Below are 17,803 nucleotides of genomic sequence, written 5' to 3' on the forward strand. Positions count from 1 at the left end.
CCTTGACCTGCATCAAGGATATTGTGTCTGTTATTAGTCCTTTATCCAGACTCAATCCCACCCCTCACCTTCTTCCAGAACTGAGCTGAAGCTCTAGCTTACTGATTACAAAACATTTTTAAAAAGTTATTTATTTATTTATTTATTTGAGAGAGAGAGTGTGTGTGCACAGGGTGTGAGCAGGGGGAGGGACAAAAGGGGAGGGAGAGAGAGAGAGAGAACCCTAAGCAGACTTGGTGCTGAGCTCAGAGCCCCAGTGGGGCTCTATCTCATGACCTGGCCAAGCTGAGCCACCCAGGCACCACTGTTTACACAATTTCCTTATAGACAATATCTGTTCATGATAAAAACAGTACAAATGGTATAAAAGGGTGATAACATCTCTTCCTTTCACTACTGTCCCCAGGCCTCCAGGTTTCTGTCCCAGAGGCAGTGTCTTTCTCATCTTTGCAGAAGTCCTTTGTGACAACAGAAGCGCACATGGTAACACGAGTCCTCTACATCCACATGTCTTTGAACTTGGAGGGAGGGCGCAGTGGCCGCAGACTGTGAACAGCATGTGGTCACTCGGCGCCCTGCAGCTGACCCACTCCTGCCCCACGGGGCACCTCCCAGGGTGATGGAGGACGCCCGCCTTACGCCACGGTAGCCTGCACATGGGGACTGCAGCAACCTGCACACCCAGGCCTGCTGGTTTGAGCCTTCATGGCCTCCATCACATTGTGAATGTCAAAAAGCAGGTGTTTGTTTGATGACTGTGTGGACAGCGGGAACTTCGGGGGATCCTGGCTCTCTGGATGAGACCACCCATAAAAGGCTGGCAGAGAAGACTCTGGACTCCTTAGGAGAATTTGTTGAAGACCTCGTGGAAAAACCTTACATAATCAAAGACTGTGAGGTCTTGTCTGGGAGTGGTGTTTTAACAGTTAAACTGGGTGGAGATCCAGGAACCTATGGGATCAACAAGCAGACCCCAAACAAGCAAATCTGGTTATGTTCACTTTGGCGGGGTGGGGGGGCTACACTTAGGACTGGATGGGGAAGAACTTGGTGTACTCCCACCACGATGTGTCCCTCCAGCATCTGTGGCCACTGGGCTGACTAAGGCCTTAAAAACCAAATGGGACTGATCTTCTCTGGCCTCTTCTGGAAAAGGCACTTGATGCCCAAGCCCAATTCCAAAGACATCAAAAGCTATAAAGCCAAGACCCCGGGCTTTCTTCTGCAGCTAAGTGTCTGGTTTTTTTCCATTCCCGATTTTGAAGACGGTTGTCTGCTCTGTCTCAGCGCTGTGAAAAGAATGTGTTGCCTGCCACCCTCCCCTAAATTCAGATTTTTAATTTCCATAGTCTTTTAAAAAAATTTATTGTCTGATTTCTTCCTTCACAGGATATCCCTTCTCTTTGATAATGTCCATATATGCATACATTTATATATAACGGTACAACAAAGAAAAATAAGAAGGAGAAATATCAGAAGGAGAAATGACTTGATTTCACTATCCATTCTTTGAAGGACTGAACTGCAAAAAATCACATAAAGGGCAGCTGGCCAACTTCACCTCACTGTCTGCAAATGAGACTCATTCAAGAGTTGCCTATGAATGTTAAAACAACAATAACAAAAACTTGACCTTGGAGTTGGTTTCACATCAGCACGCTCAGGGTGCAGATCTGCCCTGTCTGAATGACTGCAGACTATTCCATTATGTGGATTCATTGTTTGTGTGGCGGGTCATCTCTTGATGGACATTTAGATTAGTTCTGTTCTTGCTGTGACAAACTATACCGCCGATAGTATCATTGTGCAAAGGGATTTGTGGGCCAGTGTGACTATGTCTGTGGGAATTCTCTTACAAGCACATACTTTAGCTGCTGGGGTCTTTGCAAGTTTTGCTAGATTGTTACTATGTTCCCTCCAACCAAGTTAAACTCATTCACAATTGTCTTTCATTTGGGGACTGGCTGTTGGCTTTGCCTCTGAAACCAGAGCCAGGAACCACAACCCACTTCTCATTTGTGGCTTATCTCTGGTCTATTTCCCGCCCACATGGACCACCTTTTTAAAAAATCACTTTTCTTCCCCTCTAAAAGTCAAAAACCACAGGCTAAAATATATGCACTGTGTGGAAAGGGGGTCTTCCTTATCTTTTTTAATTTTTTAAAAAGATATTTATTTATTTATTTGACAGACAGAAATCGCAAGTAGGCAGAGAGAGGGGGAAGCAGGCTCCCTGCTGAGCAGAGAGCCTGATGTAGGACTTGATCCCAGGACCCTGAGATCATGACCTGAACTGAACGCAGAGGGTTTAACCCACCGAGCCACCCAGGCATCCTGGATAGGGTCTTCCTTATCTTATTTACAACTGTATACCTTCCTCCTAACACACTCTCTGATCTATAAGAGGCACTCAGTAAATAATGAACGAATGAATGAATGAGTAGAGAGGCTGAATAAACTTAAGACTTTGACTTTTCATCTCTCACACTCAAGTGGACCAAATGAAGAAGCATTATGTAGGAAAGCCGATGGGTTGCCTGACATGAAGCCATCTTCCTTCGAGCAAACCTTGGGTTTTGTTCCTGTCCAGTCCTCCTCCATGTCATTCTAGTAAATTCTGACTTGTCTAAGTCAGTCATACCATTCCTCTGCCAGTGACCAGCTTAGAAAATGCATGTGATCCCCTCCTGGCCATGGAGAGGTGTTGAAGTCCCCTGATGAAGGTTTCCTCACTGACAGGACATAAGCTGCGTGAGGAGTCATAGTCCTCTGCTGCTGGAGGTTGTCATGTAGGTATGTGATACCTGGACCTGTGGCAGCCACCTTGGGGTAGTGAGAGGAGCCAGCCCAGGGTAAACTGACACGTTGATGAGGGCAAAGCCAAAACAGAAAGAAGCTATCCTTTTGGTTAAACACAGAGCCACCGAATGGGCCAAGTCCAGATGGCCAAACCCGGAACTGCTGACTGTGGTATTTGCTATTACATGAGACAATAATTCATTACCATTTTCTCTAACTTGCAGCCAAAAAGCAGTCTAAATGAAATCTGTTCCCTTGATAAGTTACAAAACTCAAATGCCTGAAGTGCATTTATAATGCAGATGAGGGACACTGGAAATTCCAGAAGCCTTGCATATCTTGAATTTGTTTTGCCTAACCAACAGGGGAAGACTCAAATGAGTATATATATGTGTTGCTTAAAATATGGTAGTAGAGGCAAGCACAAAGAGAATAAAAGATTTGTTTCCTTTTCATCAAAGGTGAGCCATTTCAACATTTTCAGATAGCCCTTTTTAATATCCTTTCTCTGTTTCCTTACATATGATGTTAATGTAGATAATAGTAAAATATAACGGCAATTATCTAGGGTTTTTTTCTTTTTGTTTGTTTGCTTTTTTATGAAGCATAAACATTTTTCTCTCTGCGGTCAGAGAGCCCTCAATAATGTGATTTTTGATTGTTGCATGCATTTTGGGGAACAGCTCTGCTGGATTTCCTGTTGCAGCTTGGGAGGTCCAGTTACTTCATCTTCTCCCTCTCTGGTTGCCAAGGGTCTAAAGGGTGGAGACCAAATATTGTGGCCAGCCCGAGTTTCTCAGTGGAGTCCTTTAGTCACTGTTGGTACAAATCACCCCAAGAAGACCTTAAAATACAAGCCCCAGGGGCTCAGCACACTAAAGCAAACACTCAGGGCAGCCCTCGAGGTAATTCTGATGCACGCTGAAGAGTAAGAAACATAGAACTCAGCTTCCATCACTTTCCAGGCGAAACCTGCCCTCTCACAAATTGACTTGGGGCACCTCCTCCTCTCTGTTTGGGCGGGTGAGCTTTTACACCACCATCTGCCCCTCCTAGCTTGCATTAGAGTCTCTGCCACTCCCCTCATCAGCTGTTCTCCACCTTGGGAACTTTCAGCCGTCAAACTCTTTTCTATTACCAGAATTCTGAGAACCCTTTCCTGCTTCTCTGCAAATTCCACCTGTGGGCCCCAGGACCTTAGTTGACTAGAACTCTAAAACTGTCAAGACAAAGTCTGATGCCTTTCACATAACAACCATCCATATATTCTCATCCATATAGTCTTTTCTTTTTTTATCCCATACAAATGCTTGGTGCCCCTACCAGGTACATGCTAGAGCAAAGGTGTGATGGGGAGTGAGACTTGTCCCAAGGCTGGCTGCTTTTCAGCTCTCAGGTTCCAGCTTATGGTATCCTCCTCTCAGTGAGGCTTCCCTGGGCAACTCTACCTCCATGGGCCCTACCCCCGTGCCACCATCATCATGCTCTACCTGTGCCTCAGTGACCTCTTCATTCCTTAATTGGTTGCACCTTCCACTCTTGAAGGATATTTTCGCTGGATATAGAACAGTTGTTCTTTTCAACACTCTAAAGAAGTTACACTTTCACGGTCTCCACAGCTGTGAATGGAGTCATGGAGTCTGTGAGTCATGGATCTGTCATGGTGTCCATGAGTCATGGATCCTTCAAATCACTGTTCCCTTATTGTGACATTTTTCTATGACTTCTCTCAAAACGTTTCCCTAATCTTTGGTTTTCAGCAGTTGTATTATGATGTACATAAGTGTGGTTTTCTTCATATTTATCTTACTTGGGTTTAGTTGAACTTCTCGAACCTGCAATTTTATACCTTTCACTAACTTGAGACACTTTTGAATTACAGCCATTGTTAAAATTTTTAAAATTTTAATTAAAAATTTAAAAATTTTTTGGCCTTATTCATTCTCTTTTCTCTTTCTAGACCTACAATTCCATCTACGTCGGGTCTTTTGATATTGTTCCATCAGTTCCTGAGGCTCAATTCATTGTTTTTTAAACTTTTCTCTCTCCTGTTGTTTAGACTGAAAATTTTCTCTTGAGGTTGCTTAATTTTTTTTTTTTTTTTTTTTTTTTTTTTTTTACCACTTTCAATCTACTCTTAAATCCATCTTGTGAACTTTAAAATTTGAGACATTGTAAGTTTTCAGCTCTTGGTTTCCCATTTGGTTCTTTTTTAAAGTTTCAGTATTTCTGCTGAGATGTCCTATTTGTTTGTGCATCATGACCATATTTTCCTTATGTCCTTAAGCATGGTTAGAGGAGGTTCTTTAAAAAAAACCCCTTGTCTGCTAATTCCAACACTTGGATCCTCTAGGTGTTGGTCTCGTTTGATTGTCTTTTTTTTTTTTTTTTTTTTTTTGAGGATGGTCATGTTTTTCTGCCTTTTGCACATTGAATAATTTAGGATGTATTCTAGGCATTGTGAATGGTATGAAAGCTTTAGATTCTGTTATGTTCTTCTGTAGAATATTGCCTGCCTTTCTTTCTTCCTTTCTGATTGTATTAATGAGGGCAGTTGCAGTCCTTACCCTTTTGGAGTATAGAGTCTAGCAGAGAAGATGGATATGAAACAAATAATTACATGGTTAGAAAAGGGAAACTGGAATTAAAAATTTAATTAAGGCTGTCATCATTACTATGTGTAGCCATGGAACAAAGTGCTTGACAAACTTCATTTTATTTAATCCTCATTATTTCCTTTTAAAGTGGGTGTTTTAGTTTCATCTAGGGAGGCTGGGAGGCTGGGAACAAGAAATGCTAGCGGTGGAGAGAGTCCTGTGATGTGCAGAGGATACCAGTTTTGTTACCACTTCAGTGTGGGACTCAGAGAAAGCTTATCCCCCCTACAAATGTTTGTATTCCTTTTATAAAAACTGGACAAATATAGTGACCTCCCAGGGTTGTGGCAGATGAAGGAGGTGCAAGTGTTGAACCCCAGAGAAAGAGACTTTGGAAATCACAATGTTCTTAGAAATGCAAAGAAGGGTGGTGGCATGGGATCTCTCTTGGTTGGTTTCCCCTGCAAACTATCATGGTTGTGAGGACATAGGTGCTTGGATATGTTCACATGGCATGGCACAGGTCCTCCTTGGAGGAATGGTTGGGGCTTTTCCCTCTCACTGCCTTGCTGACCAAAGAAGGGATATTTGAGAGGGGTGTTTACTCTTCCTTCCAGCAGTACTGGAAGTCAACCAGGGAGATGTAGGAACACAGTGGATGAGAGGCAGCTGCAGGACAAGAGAGCTGGAACAGGAATTGCAAGTCATGGTCAGGCACCTGCTTTTCGAGGGAACTTCTTATGGATTTATCTGGTTCATTGGAGCTGGGGATGGTCAGAGAAATAAATGACGCCATGAAATGTTCCAATGTCAGAATTATTGGGATCCTTGAGAGGGTGGAGAGAGAGAGGACTAGAAAGTATATTTGACCAAATCATAGCCAAGAACTTCCCCAATCTGTTGAATGAAACAAGCAATCATGTCCTAGAGGCAGAGGGAACCCCCCCACCAAGATCAATGAGGGCAGATCAACTCATAGGCATATAATAGTAAAACTTGGAAATCTTAAGACCAAGGAAACCTTTTTAAGGTCAGTTAGGGAGAAGAGATTCCTTAAGTACAGAGGCAGGAACATCAGAATAGCATCAGACCTGTCCACAGAGACCTGGCAAGCCAGAAAGGACTGGCAAGACATATTCAGTATATTAAATGAGAAGAATATGCATCCAAGAATTCTTTATTCAGCAAGGCTGACACTCAGAATAGATGGAGAGATAAGAAACTTCCAGGACCTACAGAGACTGAAAGAATACGTGACCACTAAGTCAGCCCTGCAAGAAATATTAAGGGGGAGGTTATATAAAAGTAGAAAGACCCCAAGAGTGATACAGAATAGAGAGATACAGAGATAATCCATAGAAACAAGGACTTCACAGGCAACATGATCACAATAAAATCTTATCTGTCCATAATCACTCTCAATGTGAACAACCTAAAACCTTCCATAAAACAGCACAGGGTTGCAGATTGGATAGAAAGACAGAACCCATCCATATGCTGTCTACAAGAGACTCATTTATACCTATAGATACATCCAGACTGAAAGTGAATGGATGGAGGACCATCTTTCATGCCAAGGTACCACAAAAGAAAGCTGGGGTAACAGTTCTCATATCAGACAAATTAGATTTTAAGCTAAAGTCTGTAGTCAGAGATACAGAAGGATGCTATAATATTCTCCAAGGGTCTATCCAACAAGAAGGTATAACAACTATCAATATCCATGCCCCCAACATGGGAGCAGCTAACTGCATAAGCCAATTGTTAGCCAAAATAAAAAGACACATTGATAATAATACCTTAATTGTAGGAGACCTTAACACTCCATTCTCAGCAACAGACAGATCAGCTAAACAGAAAATCAACAAAGAAACAAGAGCTTTGAATGACGCACTGGACCAGATGGACCTCATAGGTATATACAGAACATTTCACCCTAAAACAACAGAATACTCATTCTTCTCAAGTGTGCATGGAACTTTTTCCAGAATAGACTACATACAGGGTCACAATTCAGGTCTCAACTGATACCAAGAGATTGAGATTATTCACTGCATATTCTCAGACCAAAATGCTTTGAAACTGGAACTCAAGCACAAGAAAAAGTTTGGAACAAGTTCAAACACCTGGAAGCTAAAGACCATCCTGTTCAAGAATGTTTGGGTCAACCAGGAAATCAAAGAACTTAGTCAATTCATGGAAACCAATGAGAATGAAGACACATTGATACAAAACCTTTGGGATACAGCAAAGATGATCCTGAGGGGGAAATACATAACCATCCAAGCCTCACTCAAAAAAAAAAATCCTGAATACACAAACTATCTTTACACCTTAAAGACCAGGAGAATCAACAACAAATTAAAACTAACCCACACATGAGAAGGGAAGGAATTAAGATTAAAGCAGAGATCAATGAATTAGAAACCAGAAACACAGTAGAACACATTAAAGAAACTAGAAGCTGGTTCTTTGAAAGAATTAATAGGATCGATAACCACTGGCCAGACTTATCCAAAAGAAAAGAGAAACAACCCAAGTTAATAAAACTATGAGTGAAAGGTGAGAGATCACGACTAACACCAAGGAAATAAATACAATTATCAGAAATTATTATCAACAACTATATGACAATAAATTAAGCAACCTGAAAGAAATGGATGCATTCCTGGAAACCTATAAACCACCAAGACTGAAACAGGAAGAAATTGACAACTTGAATAGACCCATAACCAGTAATGAGATTGAGGCAATGATCAAAACTCTCCCAGAAAACAAGACCCCAGGATGTGATGGATTCCCTGGGGAATTCTACCAAACATTCAAAGAAGAAATAATACCTATTTTCCTGAAGCTGTTTCAAAAAAATAGAAACAGAAGGAAAACTTCCAAGCTCTTTCTATGAGTCCAGTATTTTTTTTTTAAAGATTTTATTTATTTATTTGACAGAGAGAAATCACAAGTAGATGGAGAGGCAGGCAGAGAGAGAGAGAGAGAGGGAAGCAGGCTCCCTGCCGAGCAGAGAGCCCAATGTGGGACTCGATCCCAGGACCCTGAGATCACGACCCGAGCCGAAGGCAGCGGCTTAACCCACTGAGCCACCCAGGCGCCCCTCTATGAGTCCAGTATTACCTTAATCCCCAAACCACTCCTAAAGACCCTGTCAAAAAGGAGAATTTCAGACCAATATCCCTGATGAATATGGCTGCCAAAGTTCTCAACAAGATCCTAGCTAATGGGATCCAAGAATACATTAAAAGGATATCTATCATGGCCAGGTGGGATTTATCCATAAGATGCAAGAGTGGTTCAACTTTCACAAATCAATGTGATAGAACACATAAATAAGAGACAAGAGCCACATGGTTCTCTCAACTGATGCAGAAAAAGCATTTGACAAAATACAGCATCCCTTCCTGACTAAAACTTCACAGAATATAGAGATAGAGGGAACATTCCTCAACTACATGAAATTCATCTATGAAAAACCTCCAGCGATTATCATCCTCAATGGAGAAAAGCTGAGAGCCTTTCTATTGAGATCAGAAACATGACAAAGATGTCCACTCTCACCATTATTGTTCAACATGATACTAGGAGTCCTAGCAACAGCGATCAGACAGTAAAAAGAAATAAAATGCATTCAAACTGGCAAAGAAGAAGTCAAACTGTCTCTCTTCACAGATGACATGATACTGTATGTGGAAAACCCAAAAATCTCCATCCCCAAATTATTAGAACTCATATTGCAATTCAGTAATATGGCAGGATACAAAATCAATGCACAGAAATCAGCTGCTTTCTTATACTAACAGTGAAACTGTGGAAAGAGAAATTAGAAAATCAATTCCATTTACAATAGCACCAAAAACCATAAGAAAACTTGGATTAAACCCAAACAAAGAGGTAAAGGATCTATACTCTAGGAAATACACAACACTCATGAAAGAAATGGAAGAAGACACAAAAAGATGGAAAAACATTCCATAGTCATGGATTGGAAGAATAAATATTGTTAAAATGTCCATGCTGCCCAGACCAATCTATAATTTCAATGCCATCCCAATCAAAACACAAATCCTAAAATTTGTATAAAACCAGAAAAGACCCCGAACTGCCAAGGAAATGTTGAAAAAGAAAAACAAATCTGGTAGCATCACGTTGCCTGATTTCAAGTTATATTACAAAGCCATGATTACCAAGACAGTATGGTACTGGCACAAAAACGGACACGTAGACCAATGGAACAGAATAGAGAATCCAGATATGGACTCTCAACTCTATGGTCAACTAATCTATGACAAAGCAGGAAAAAATAACCAGTGGAAAATAGACAGTCTCTTCAATAAATGGTGCTGGGAAAATTGGACTGCTATATACAGAGGAATTAAACTGGACCATTATCTCACATCATACACAAAGATAAACTCTAAATTGATGAAAGGCCTCAACATGAGACAGGAATCCACCAAAATCCTAGAGGAGAACATAGGCAGTAACCTCTTCAACATTGGTCACAGCAACTTCTTTCAAGACACGTCTCCAAAGGCAAGGGAAACAAAAGCAAAAATGAGTTTTTGGGACTTCATCAAGATAAAAAGCTTCTGCACAGCAAAAGAAACAGTCAGCAAAACAAAGAGGCAACCCATATTTGCAAATGATGCTACAGACAAAGGGCTGATATCCAAGATCTATAAAGAATATCTCAAAGTCAACACCCAAAAACAGATAATCAAGTCAAGAAATGGGCAGAAGACACGAGCAGAACTTCTCTAAAGAAGACATACAAATGACTAACACACACATGGAAAAATGTTCATCATCTTTAATCATCAGGAAAATTAAAATCAAAACCCATTGCGATACCACCTTACACCAGTTAGAATGGCAAATATTAACAAGACAAGAAACAACAGATATTGGTGTAGTTGTGGAGAAAGGAGAACCCTCTTACACCATTGGTGGGAATGCAAATTGGTGCCGTCCCTTTGGAAAACATTATGGAGGTTACTCAAAAAATTTAAAATAGAGCTACTCTCTGATCCAGCATTTGCACTGCTGAGTATTTACCCCAAAGACACAGATGTAGTAAAAAGAGGGGCACGTGCACCTCAATGTTCATAGCAGCAATGGCCACAGTCATTAAACTATGGAAAGAGCCAAGATGCCCTTCAACAGACAAATGGATAAAGAAGATGTGGTCCACATACACAGTGGAATATTACTCAGCCATCAGGAAAGATGAATACCCAACTTTTGCATCGACACTTTATCCTGAGTGAAATAAGTCAAGCAGAGAAACTCAATTATCATATGATTTCACTTTATTTGTAGGACATAAGGAATAGCATGGAGGACATTAGAAGAAGAAAGGGAAAAACAAAGGCAGAGAAAACGGAGTGGGAGATGAACCATAAGAAACTATGGACTTTAGAGTGCTGTGAAGTGTTTAAACCTGGCGATTCACAGACCTGTATCCCTGGGGATAAAAATATATGTTTATAAAAAAATAAAAAAAAAGAAACTATGGACTTTGGGAAACAAACTGAGAGTTTTAGAGTGGAGGGTTGGGGAGATTGGTGATCCTGGTGACAGGTATTAAGGAGGACACAGATTGCATGGAGCACTGGGTGTTATCCACAAATAATGAATCATGGAACACCACATCAAAAACTAATGACGTACTGTATGGTGACTAGCATAACACAATTTAAAAAAAGGAAATAAGATATTTGCAGATGTATTAAGGTAAGGGTAGAGAAGACATCATACTGGACTAGGTTGGGACTTAAATCCAATGGGAATATCCGTGTAAGAAGAAGAGAAGACACGCAGAGATACACACAGGGAGAAGGCCACATGGAGACAGGGACAGAGACTGAACAGAAGCTGTCACAAGTCAAGGAGTGCCAGGAGCCAACAGAAGCTGGAAAAGGCAAGTTACGATCCCTCCCTGGAGACTTTGGAGGGATCCGAGCCCTGCTGATACCCTGACTTTAGACTTCTGGCTTCCAGAACTGGGAGAGAATCAATTTCTGTTGTCATAAGTCACAAAGTTTGTGGTCATTTGTCACAGCAGCTCTAGGAAGCTAATATAAAGGACAATGTGATCATATTGTTTAAGTTACTTTGACCCATTCGTTTCACTGCCAAGAAATTATTGTAAGGATATTCTCTTACATCTCTGCCAACACATGTGCACGAGGAAACACATGTGGGAAATGGGGTGGAAATTTGCATGTTACAATTCAACTGCAAAAGAATATAACTTTCTGTTTTGGTTTCTTACTTGTGTAGCGTGGTATCTCAATGTGATTCTGATTTGAATTTCCCTGATGACTAAAGATGATGAACACTTTTTCATGTGTCTGTTAGCCATTTGTATGTCTTCTTTAGAAAAGTGTCTGTTCATGTCTTCTGCCCATTTTTTTAACATGATTATCTCTTTTGTGTGTGTTGAGTTTGAGGAGTTCTTTATAGATCCTGGATATCAGCCCTTTGTCTGTAGTGTCACTTACAAATATCTACATATAGGGGATTGTTGACAACTGGGGAATCTTGGTGAAATGTAGATAGGAGATTTTTGTTCTATTTTTCACAGGTTTTGTGTGATTTTTAAGTTATTTCAAAATAAAAAGCTTCCAAAATATAAAGTTACATATTCATTGACATTCTAATATAGGAGAGAGCAGTTTCTTCCCATTTGCTTACTTATCTATTTATATCCATGAATATTCAGTGGGTTATAATTCATTAATATTGTTATTTATTTTGATGCTCAAATTATCTCAGATGTGTCCAATGGAAGGCCATTGAAGCTGGCTTGTATGTCCTTCCAATGATTCTCTATCATTATTTGAACACATCCTTACTTTACAGTGCAAGAAGATACTTCACTTTCATTTAAACTCCTCCTGCTCAGGGTGCCTGGGTGGCTCAGTGCGTTAAAGCCTCTGCTTTCGGCTCAGGTCATGGTCCCAGGGTCCTGGGATCGAGCCCCGCATCGGGCTCTCTGCTTAGCGGGGAGCCTGCTTCCCTCTCTCTCTATCTGCCTCTCTGCCTATTTGTGATCTCTGTCTGTCAAATAAATAAAATCTTTAAAAAAAATTATAAACTCCTCCTGCTCAGGGTGCCTGGGTGGCTCAGTGGGTTAAAGCCTTTGCTTTCAGCTCAGGTCATGATCCCAGGGTCCTGGGATCGAGCCCCACATCGGGCTCTCTGCTCAGCGGGGAGCCTGCTTCTTCCTCTCTCTCTGCCTGCCTCTCTGCCTACTTGTGATCTCTGTCAAATAAATAAATAAAATATTAAAAAAAAATAAATAAACTCCTCCTGCCCCAGCCTTGGTATCAGCCCTTTCTCCAAGGAGCCTGGCTCCTTTCAGTGGAGAATGGTATTTAGAAATGGGGATCTGGATAGTAGATGTGCTCATTGCTCCCCAAAAGGTGTAAATCCAGATATAATAGATGTACACAGAGATGCCTAGGGGTATTTTCTTTTTTGCTACAAACTCAAATCTGAATCAGACCAGCCTCTAAATCTCACTAATAATTTACAGAAAGTGCAGGGGAAGGGATATGCGTTCAATGACCCCATAGAAATGCAGTTAGAAAAATGAAAAATGGGAAATTCTAAGGACAAATGATCTGTTTTCTTCAACCAAAAGATGAGAAAGGGAAAAAGCAGATGTAGGGGGCTCTTAGAAGCTTAGGATCCCTGGAAGATTCTGGATCCTGGATGTGTGGTTCCTGGCACACACCAACTGAGTAGGAAACATTTATGAGACAATTAGGAAATGTGAACATTGACTGGGTATTTGATGATATTAGTGATTTAGTATTAACTTTTTTTTTTTTTTTTTTTTTTTAAGAAAGAGAGAGTGAGAACATGCATGTGCCAGCAGGGTAGTGGTGGGGGAGAGGCGGAGGGAGAGAGACTCTTTTTTTTTTTTTAAATTTAAAGATTTTATTTATTTATTTGACAGAGAGAAATCACAAGTAGATGGAGAGGCAGGCAGAGAGAGAGAGAGAGAGGGAAGCAGGCTCCCTGCTGAGCAGAGAGCCTGATGCGGGACTCGATCCCAGGACCCTGAGATCATGACTTGAGCTGAAGGCAGCAGCTTAACCCACTGAGCCACCCAGGCGCCCCAGGAGAGAGACTCTTAAGCAGCCTCTATGTTCAACGTGGAGCCCTGACCTCATGACCTTGAGATCATGACCTGAGCTGAAATCAAGAGTCAGATGCTTAACCAACTAAACCACTCAGGTGCCCCAATTTACTATTAACTTTCAAGGTGTGATAATGGTATTGTGGTTATGTAAACATTGCTTACTTTGTTAGAGGTCCACATTGACTGACTTATGGATGAGCGTCCACAATGTCTAGGATCTGCTTCACGATAACCCAGTTAAGCATCTGACTCTTGATTTCGGCTCAGTTTAGGATCCCAGAGAAGTGAAATTGAGCCCCGTGTTGGGCTCTGTACGTAGTGTGGGGTCTACTTAGAATTTTCTTTCTCCCTTTCCCTTGCCTCTCCCCCCTGCTCATGCACACACATGGGCTCTCTCTCTAAATAAAACCTTAAAAAAATAATAACCCAGGGGGCATAGTCACTTGAGTGTCCAACTCTTGGTTTCAGCTCAGGTCATGGTCTCAGGGTTGTGGGATTGGGTTCTATATTCAGCAGAGTCGGCTTGAGATTCTCTCTCTCCTTCTGCCCCTCCCCACTGCTCTCCCTCTCTCTCAAATAAAATAAATAAAATCTTAAAAAAAATAATCCAGTGGCAGTGGTGGGGAGTGGGCAGGAATTAGAGGAAATCAGAGGGGCCATAAAATGAGTTGCTCAAGCCGAGTAATGTATTCCTGAGAGTTTATTTTAATATTCTCTCTAAAATACCTTGAAATTTTTCATGATAACAAACTTGTTTTTTTTTTTTTTAAGTTTTCCAGATATCTGCTCAATTCTTGGCTTATAGCTTAAATAAGTCAGTGTCTCAACAGGAAATGGAGGACACATTTATGTTAGGACAATTCCAGGAGGGTTTGTTTATGAAGGGACTGTTTTCCAAGGGAAGGGCAAGGTATAGAGGAGCCACAAGGGACAGTACAGGACCCTGGAGCTAGGGACAGCTGAGCTGTTATAGCTCAGGAACAGCCAGAGAAGGGATGATGAAGAAGAGAATTGTAGAGAGGCCTCTTGTGGAGGACACCCCGGTCATCTTCCTCTCTCCCAGATCCTGCCAGACCCCCCTTTGAAGCCAGAGGGTAAGGGGCCCGTTGGTGTGGTCCACACAGATCAGCCCCCTGGGCACAGAGCCCAGTGGAAAGGCAAATGTGCATCCGTAAGGGCCGAGAGGAAATTAAGGGCTTGAAGCAAAGTCCTTTACTGAGTTAGTTGCCTGGACTCACAATGTCTTTCTTCTCTAAACTCATGGCAGTTGGGTTTCAGCCCCACCACTGCACTGACCCCATTCTCCCTCAAGTTCCCTCCATCATTCTGTGCCTGTGGTCAGTTCTCATCCTCCATCTGAACCAATCTCTCAGTAGCATTCCACCATGGACCCTTTCTTCCCTGAAACATTTGCCTCCCTGGATTCTGGGACATAACTTCTTCTGCACTCTCTCCTACCTCTCTTACCATTTCTTCAGAAGGCCCTTTGCTTATAACTGTTCCTCCTCCCAACTTCTAAGTGTTGGAGTGTTCTGGGCTCCGGCCTGGGCCTTCCTCTCTTTTCTCATTCCTGGGTTGCCTCATCTAGTCTCTTGGCTTTAAATAGCTTCTATATGTCTAAGGCTCATGTTCTATTGCCAATTCCTACCTGTCTCCTAGGTTCCAGAATCACAGTACCAAATTTCTACTCAACATCTCCATGTGGGTGTCTGGTAGGCATCTCAAAGAGCTGCTTCACGTGTCTACTCAGTAATTAAGCCACATACTTAAGGATCTTCTTCCCATAAGACCCCACTGCAATTTATTAGCAAGTCCTGACAGTGCTAATGTCCAGAATGGGACCACTCTTTGTCATTACATGGTTCGTCCAGGTTATCCCTATGTCTCTTCCAGGACCACGGCAAAGAACTTCTTACCTAGTCTCCCTGATTCCATTCTTGCTCCATTACAGTCTGTTTGCCACATCTCAGCCAGAGCAATCCTTAAAAAAAAAAAAAAAAAGAATCTGATTACATCACTTCCTTGTTAAAATACTTTGATGACTCCCCATATCTCTTAGGACAAAACCTAAACACTACAAGGTCTGACTCTGTCCCAGGGAGAGAGGTTGGCTCTGTTTGGAGACTTGTTACCACAGTCCATTACCCAAGACATGCTCCAATTCCTTCATTTCTCTATCTTCTCAGTGAAGGAACATGTGAAGCTTGTGGGAAAGGGGCCTCTGGGTATGTGGGATTGAGAAAATTGGCCTTGCTCTAAGGACGGGTGGGCAAGACTCATCACATCATCTCCCAAATTAAAAAATTAGGTGTTTCCATAATTTTAAATAAAAGTCATTCCTTATTGGTGTATTTTTTTGGTCTGCATTTATACCACTTAACAAAGTAGTTCATAATCCCAAAACAACTTTAGCAGGCTAGGTGTAAGGCAGCTGTGGGAAAAAAGCCATATTTGATTGGGCCTCTTTTCTCCAGGGGCCCCTTGATTTGAACTCTCAGTAAACTAATCAGCAAAGATGAATTTGCTTCTCCTTACCAGACCAGTATTGCTTCTGGTGCACTGCGAAGTAATGTTTAAAAAACAGATCCCGGGGCACCTGGGTGGCTCAGTGGGTTAAGCCACTGCCTTCAGCTCAGGTCATGATCTCAGGGTCCTGGGATCGAGTCCCGCATTGGGCTCTCTGCTCAGCGGGGAGCCTGCTCCCTCCTCTCTCTCTGCCTGCTTGTGATCTCTCTCTGTCAAATAAATAAATAAAATCTTTAAAAAACAGATCCCATATTTACCTAAGCATGGTTATTTTTAGTGTTTCTATGTTAAATGTAAGTATCTAAATTTTTAGACATTTTGTAAATCAAACTTGTAAACCTATTTAGAATTGTCTCAATTTTTAATAGTTCCAGGAGCGCCTACATGGAAGAGGTGTGAACTCATTAAAAGGCTCAAAAGGTTGTTTAAGTTTATTCACAGTTAGGGTATTTCTTTTGGGGATGATGAACGCGTTCTGGAATTAGATAATAGTGATGTCTGTACTAAATACTGAAAAACACTGAATTATACACGTGAAAGGGGCAAATTTTATGGTATGTGAATTACACCTCGATAAAGCTATTATAAAACAAAGTACATAGGGTTGCCTGGGGGGCTCAGTTGGTTAAGCACCTGCCTTTGGTTCAGGTCATGATCCTGGAGTCCCAGGATTAAGTCCTGCCTCAGGTTCCCTGCTCAGTGGGGAGTCTGCTTCTCTCTTTGCCTTCTGCTCCCCTTGCTTGTGTTCTCTCTCTCTCTCTCTTTCTCTCAAATACTTTAAAAAAAAGAAAAGAAATATAACATGAGCCACAGGTAGAATGTAACATGTTTGGGCTCCTACCAGGAGTCAAACCCAGATCTGCAGCCTCCAGCCCATGTGAGGCTGACAGTGGTCCCAGCAAGAAAAGGGGGAGGCACACAGTTCTCCCCATCACCACCACTCAACCCCTCTAGTGCTTTTGGACTCCAAAGCTCTTGGATGTCTTTAAAAATAGTTTTTTAAAAAATATTTTATCTCCCTTTTCCAGTTGTTCTTAGGGGGAGCTTTGTCTTATTGTCTTTTTTTTTTTTTTTTTTAAGAGAACTTCTTTCCTGTTTGGAGAGCAGACCATGGCCAGACAAGAGTGAGAGCAGGGTGGCCAGGTAGGAGACTGAGGCAGTGGCCTAGGGGAGGCAGGTCTGTGGCCAGGACCATGGAGGTAGAGACAGAATGAGAGAGAGTTCTATGTGCCAATATGAAAGGCAAGCACATACTTTAAGATGAATCAAGCTAGGAGCACAGAAGTATATAAAACATGATGTCATGTTTTTGTTAAAAATGTATACAGATATATTCTTAAAATGGGGTAATCTTTTTATTTTGATGTGCTTTTCTCTTTTGTCTTTCCTAGCCATAACCTTTTCTCCATTACATCCTAGATATCTTTTGGGCCAGGCAGAGATTCAATTCAGTTCCAGAAAGAATGCCAAGAGAGACCACAGCACCAGCTCTTGCCATTCAAAAATGGGATTATACAACAGGACGACAGCCTTGCAAGACAAGTTCTCCAAATTCCTTTATGAGTAAGAAAACTTGGAGAATCTGTCCCAGTTGAATTTTTCAGGGATGTGGAATAGGTACCTCTGTAAACCATTAAGGCTTAGCTGGCATCAGGAAGAAAGATGTAATTAGGAGCCACAAAAGACAAGCCTGTCACCTTCTTGACTTCTGGAG

General features: G+C 41.6%; 1 pseudogene; it reads left to right on the forward strand.

Annotated features, from left to right (window-relative positions):
• The first annotated feature begins 656 nt into the window (after positions 1-656).
• LOC116596179 lies at positions 657-1,163 on the forward strand (annotated as a pseudogene).
• The last annotated feature ends 16,640 nt before the right edge of the window (positions 1,164-17,803 follow it).

The sequence above is a fragment of the Mustela erminea genome, chromosome 7, assembly GCF_009829155.1.
Source record: "Mustela erminea isolate mMusErm1 chromosome 7, mMusErm1.Pri, whole genome shotgun sequence".
NCBI classification, from domain to species: Eukaryota; Metazoa; Chordata; class Mammalia; order Carnivora; family Mustelidae; genus Mustela; species Mustela erminea.